General features: G+C 46.0%; 1 pseudogene; it reads left to right on the forward strand.

The window, feature by feature from the left end:
• Positions 1 to 4,162: 4,162 nt before the first annotated feature.
• Positions 4,163 to 6,074, forward strand: LOC129015762 (molybdenum cofactor biosynthesis protein 1-like; annotated as a pseudogene).
• Positions 6,075 to 6,425: the final 351 nt, after the last annotated feature.

The following is a 6,425-nucleotide window of genomic DNA, read 5'->3' on the forward strand; positions in this document are numbered from 1 at the left end:
CGTGTTATGTGGATTTTATCACAATTCAAAAAACTTTCATAGGAAAAAAGAGAAAAATTTTTTTTCGGAGATCTTTGGGCATTAACTCAAATTAATAGTTCCCCGAAACTCCCAAAAGAGAAAATTAACCAATTAAGACATTGGTTACATAGGAGTATACATTTGTCAAAACTCCTTGAATTGTACTTAAGATCTGTCTTTCACTCTATGTACATTTTACCTCACTAAAAATTTGGCCAATCAAAAGTAACAGAAAATACAACTACACTAAGTGCAAAAATAATCTATGAAGAGGTGATATTATGTTACCTACAAGATTGAATTATACAGCTTCTGGGTATCCAGGCAGTCATCGACAATGCTCTGTGGAGCTCTGGGAAGCCTATCGTAAAGTTATTTAAATTACCACTGAATTCTAGAAGGAATTGCAATGTGGAGTTGCAATCAGCGTAGACGTTCAGTGTCCCAGAGGTCACAGCATGTTCCTGTTGCAGCTACACCCAGATGTTCACAATGGTGGAGACCTTGCTTCCCAGTAACACCAAGTCTGAATGTAATTTCACTTAATGTTCTTTGGCTATAGAGCAGTCAATAATGAGAAGTATTCACTGCAAATAAAATTATTTACAGTTGTCACATGGGGCTAGCTCATCCATCACTATATCCCTACTTCACCAGTGCATAATATATAAAATCACATTGTATCTGACAAATGAGTCAACGAAAGATTTTTCTCCTATTTACATTAGAAGCATCCAGTAAAACCCTTCCCAAACAAAAATCTAACATTTAACAACTTCACCAAATATGTATTTCTTTCTTTACTGAAACCTACCTAGATACATAGAATTATAGTATTGGGACTCTATTGTGTAAGCCCGGTTTTAAATGAATTAGTTTCCACAGTTTTTAAAAATCTCATTGGAATTAGAGGGTGATTGGGAAAGCTTTTAGTTCCAAGAAACTTTGTCTAGTTTTAGTCCTTGTTTGTTCCTTGCTGATACCAGATAGAAGTAGGGTTATATGAATACCTTTTAAAATAGCCTAAGTTGGCCAGGCACGGTGGCTCACGCCTGTAATCCTAGCACTTTGGGAGGCCGAGGCAGGTGGATCACCTGAGGTCAGAAGTTTGAGACCAGACTGGTCAACATGGTGAAACCCATCTCTACTAAAAATACAAAAAGTAGCCAGGTGTGATGGTGCACGCCTGTAATCCCAGCTACTCGGGAGGCTGAGACAGGAGAATTGCTTGAACCTGGGAGGCGGAGGTTGCAGTAAGCTGAGATCATGCCACTGCACTCCAGCCTGGGTGACAGAGTAAGACTCTGCCTCAATAAATAAATAAATAAATAAATAAATAAATAAATAATAAATAACATAAAAATAAAATGGCCTAAGTCTAACACTCCCCCCAAAAAAGAAAAAAAATAAGGGCTGGGAGGGCTGGCTCACATGTAATCCCAGCACTTTGGGAAGCTGAGGGGGCACAGGTCGCTTGAGCCTGGGAGTTTGATGCCAGCCTGGCCAAGACCCCATCTCTACAAAAAATACAAAAATTAGCCAGGTGTGGTGGTGTATGCCTGTGGTCCCAGCTACTTGGGAGGCTGATGTGAAGGAATCACTTGAGCCTACGAGGTCCAGTCTGCAGTGAGCTGTGACCACGCCACTGCACTCCAGCCTGGGTGACAGAGTGAGACCCTGTCTCAAAAAATAAATAAATAAAAATACATAAAATAAACAAAATTACAAACTCTAGGTAAAACAAAAGCTGATAAAGAAATGTAACTTAAAAACATTTCTGAGCTCTGCAGTGAACAACGTTTATATTGTCATAATATAAATCCTGTTTATTAAATTTCAACTTTAAGAATCTATAGTTAGGCTGGGCGCAGTGGCTCATGCCTGTAATCCCAGCACTTTGGGAGGCCGAGGCAGGCGGATCACCTGAGGACAGGAGTTCAAGACCAGCCTGGCCAACATGGTGAAACCCCGTCTCTACCAAAAATACAAAAATTAGCCAGGCATGGGGGCGTGTGCCTGTAATCCCAATTACTTGGGAGGCTGAGGCAGGAGAATCACTTGAATCTGGGAGGTGGAGGTTTTGGTGAGCCAATATCATGCCACTGCACTCCAGCCTGGGTGACAGAGTAAGACCCTGTCTCAAAAAAAAAAAAAAAAAAGAAGAAAGAAAGAAAGAAAAATCTGTAGTTAGACAACATATAGATATAATTTTGATTATAGGACAGAAAATAAATGCTATTCACTTTGTCAATCTAAAATTAAATTTCAAACGATAGAAGTTGAAAAGTAAAACGGAGAAGAGCTCAAAGTGCGTGAGGGGCTGATATTCTCATCTCATGAAATAGGAACCAAAAGACACTACATAATTAATAGAATTAGAAGTAAAACTGTTAGCATATGACCAAAGTTACTGGAGCAGACACACTACGTAACCAATATTTATTCCCCTTTACTTCCTTGTAACAGAACCCTAGTTTTGTTCAGGGCATCAATATGGTGTAATCATGATATGTAATGGATCATTCAGAAACCAGTGAATCTTAACCCTTGGCTGCACATTGCAACCACATAGAAGAGATTATAATTTAATTAGTCTAGGGCAAGGTTTCTCAAACTTGACACTACTGACATTTTGAACAGAACAATTCTGTGTTGTTGGGGGCTGTTCTGTGTGTTGTAGGGTGTTTTACACCATCCTGGCCTCTATCTACTTAATGGTGGGAGCACCTTGCCCCCAGTTACAAGGATCAAAACTGTACACAAACATTGCCAACTTGCCCTTGGTTGAGAACCACTGACCCTAGGATAAGACCATGTTCAGAGACGTACACTTAAAAATATCCCTAGGCGATTCTAATATGTAACAGGGTTGAAAACTATTGATATAAGCCAATTAGTCAATCCAGTTTCTTGTAGGTTTTTCCAGGTTCCCTTGCAGCTATGTGTGGTCATGTGACTTAGTTCTGGCCAGTGAGATTTAAGTGGAAGTTTGCTTTGCTAGAGGGTTTGTGAGAGGAGGTCTAAGAAAGCTTGTACTTTATTGATGAAAGGTGACAGACACAGCTCCTGTTTCCTGCCTACTCTCCTCTTTTTCCTGTTTGTATGAAGCTGTGATGTTTGGAGTTGTGGCCACCATCTTGTAATCACATGAAGACAAGTGTGAATATAAAAACTAGCCTGTTAAGGATGGCAGAGAGGAAAGATAGGGAAGGCATAAAATAAAAAATTTATTTAAATTTTTATTTTATTTTAAACTGGGTCCCTGCTGGCAGTTTTTGGCAGCTGAACCAACAATAAGCAGGACTTGTTTAGTGAGTACAAATTTCTCCCTGTGTGTTTAAGCTGCTGTAGGCAGGTTTTTGTTATCTGAGTGAAAATCAATCACAATTACTACAGTTACAAATGTAATAAAAGGAAGAAGAAAAATAGATTACTGGTAGGATAGAGATGGGAAGGAGAGAGAATACTGTAAACAAGCTAAATCCTCATCTCTCATAACAGGAAGTATAAAGGGATGAATAAAAACAGTTGTATATATATATCCAAAAGAATTGAAAACATATGTGCACACAAACACTTATACATGAACACTCACAACACCGTTATTCATAATAGCCCCAGGTGGAAACAGTGTAAATGTCCATCAACTAATGAATGGATAAACGAAATGTAGTCTATACATACAATGTAGTCTATGCATACATTACTTTATGACTAATGGGGCACTGACACACGCTACCACATGGATGAACCCTGAATCATTACACTAAGTGATAGAAGCCAATCATACAAGGTTACATATTATGTGATTCCATTTGTATGAGATGTCCAGAAAAGGTAAATCTATAGAAACATAAAGTAGATGGGCCTGGCGCGGTGGCTCACTCCTGTAATTTCAGCACTTTGGGAGGCCGAGGCAGGCAGAGCATTTGAGGTCAGGAGTTCGAGGCCAGACTGGCCAACATGGTGAAACATCACCTCTACTCAAAATACAAAAAATTAGCCGGGAGTGGTGGTGCATGCCTGTGATCTCAGCTACTCAGGAGGCTGAGGCAGGAGAATCGCTTTTGCCCGGCCAGTGTGCTCCCGAAGCCGGCTGCGGGCCGCAGCTCTGCCGGGATCAGGCTTCACGGTGGCGCGGCCACTGTCCCGGATGCTGCGGCGGCTCCTAAGATCCAACGCCACGGAGCTGCAGCTCAGGGGTTCGGGTGATGCCGCTCTGCCCCGGCGAGTCCCCGCAAGCTGCCTCAGAGGAGCTGTCCAGGCGGAGGCAGTTCTTGCGGGAGCAGGAGGCCCCCTTCTCCGCCTTCCTCACAGACAGCTTCGGCCGGCAGCACAGCTACCTGCGGATCTCCCTCCCGGAGAAGTGCAACCTCAGATGTCAGTACTGCATGCCGGAGGAAGGGGTCCCGCTGACCCCCAAGGCCAACCTGCTGACCACAAAAGAGATTCTGACCCTCGCCTGGCTCTTTGTGAAGGAAGGCATCGAAAAGATCCAGCTCACGGGCGGAGAGCCGCTCATCCAGCCGTACGTGGTGGACATTGTGGCCCAGCTCCACCGACTGGAAGGGCTGAGGACCATCGGTGTCACCACAAATGGCATCAACCTGGCCCGGCTGCTGCCCCAGCTTCAGAAGGCTGGTCTCAGCGCCATCAACATCAGCCTGGACACACTGGTGCCTGCCAAGTTTGAGTTCATTGTCCGCAGGAAAGTCTTCCACAAGGTCATGGAGGGCATCCACAAGGCCATCGAGCCAGGCTACAACCCTGTGAAGGTGAACTGTGTGGTGATGCGAGGCCTTAACGAGGATGAACTCCTGGACTTTGCGGCCTTGACCAAGGGCCTCCCCCTGGATGTGCGCTTCATAGAGTACATGCCCTTTGATGGCAACAAGTGGAACTTCAGGAAGATGGTCGCTATAAGGAGATGCTAGAAACTGGCAGCAGTGGCCAGAGTTGGAGAAGCTGCCAGAGGAGGAATCCAGGACAGCCAAGGCCTTTAAAATCCCTGGCTTCCAAGGCCAGATCAGCTTCATCATGTCCATGTCTGAGCATTTCTGTGGGACCTGCAACCGCCTGCGAATCACAGCTGACAGGAACCTCAAGGTCTGCCTCTTTGGAAACTCTGAGGTATCTCCACGGGATCACTGTGAGCTGCGGCCTCTAAGCAGGAGCTGCTGAGAATCACTGGCGCTGCCGTGGGCAGGAAGAAGCGGCAGCATGCAGGCATGTTCAGTATTTCCCAGATGAAGAACCGGCCCATGATCCTCATCGGTGGATGACCCCCATCAAGACATTTTTGATGTTCCACGATTCCCCACCAGCCAATCCAAGCATTTCCTCCTGGGACCCCCTCCATGTTCAAGGTCTGAGATCCAGAATGAATTTCTCCAGCCAGATGGCCACTTTATGGAAAGGATACAGGGTCCCCCAGACCCCTGTTCTAGCCCAGCAGCAGCTAGGTTTTGGCTCCTTTCAGAGACACTACATTTCCCATGCAGACTCAGATGCCAACTCGAAGTGCCTTAGCCCAGGTTCCTGGGCTCCTGCTGCCCCCTCAGGACCCCAGCTAACCTCAGAACAACTAACTCATGTGGACTTGGAAGGACGGGAAGCTATGGTAGATGTGGGCAGGAAGCCAGACACAGAGCGGGTGGCTGTGGCCTCAGCCATGGTCCTCCTGGGGCCTGTAGCCTTCAAGCTTGTCCAGCAGAACCAGTTCAAGAAAGGAGATGCCCTGGTGGTGGCCCAGCTGGCTGGAGTCCGGGCAGCCAAGCTGACCAGCCAGCTGATCCCTCTGTGCCACCACGTGGCCCTAAGCCACGTCCAAGTGCAGCTGGAGCTGGACAGCACGTGCCATGCTGTGGAGATCTGGGCATCTTGCCAGGCTCGGGGCCCCCACCAGGGTGGAAATGGAGGCCCTGACCTCTGCTGCAGTGGCCGCCCTCACCCTGTATGACATGTGCAAGGCTATCAGCAGGGACATCGTGTTGGAGGAGATCAAGCTCACTAGCAAGACTTGCGGTCAGCGGGGGGACTTCCATCGGGCTTAGGTCCTACCCTTCTCACCCATGGCCCAGCCAGGTCTGGAGATGGGGTGCAATTTAAGCTGAAGGAAAGACATCAAGTTCCTTTAATCACAGTCACTGTTTACCTTGAGCAGTAAAACCGAAGTCAGCCTGCTCTACTACTAGGCCTGCTGCTAGATGATCTTTAATGACCGATGGGGCTTCCTTTCTATAGGGAGGATACCAGGAGGCCCTTAAGCCTTCCAGGACACTAAGTTCACGGGAGCCGGACTGCAACAAGCAATGCTAGATAACTGAGAAATCATGTTCTTTCTGGACTATTTCAGACAACCAGTCTCAGACAGTCCAGCCCAGAAATTTTCCTTCTCATTTTGG

The sequence above is a fragment of the Pongo pygmaeus genome, chromosome 18 (assembly GCF_028885625.2).
Source record: "Pongo pygmaeus isolate AG05252 chromosome 18, NHGRI_mPonPyg2-v2.0_pri, whole genome shotgun sequence".
Classification (NCBI taxonomy): domain Eukaryota; kingdom Metazoa; phylum Chordata; class Mammalia; order Primates; family Hominidae; genus Pongo; species Pongo pygmaeus.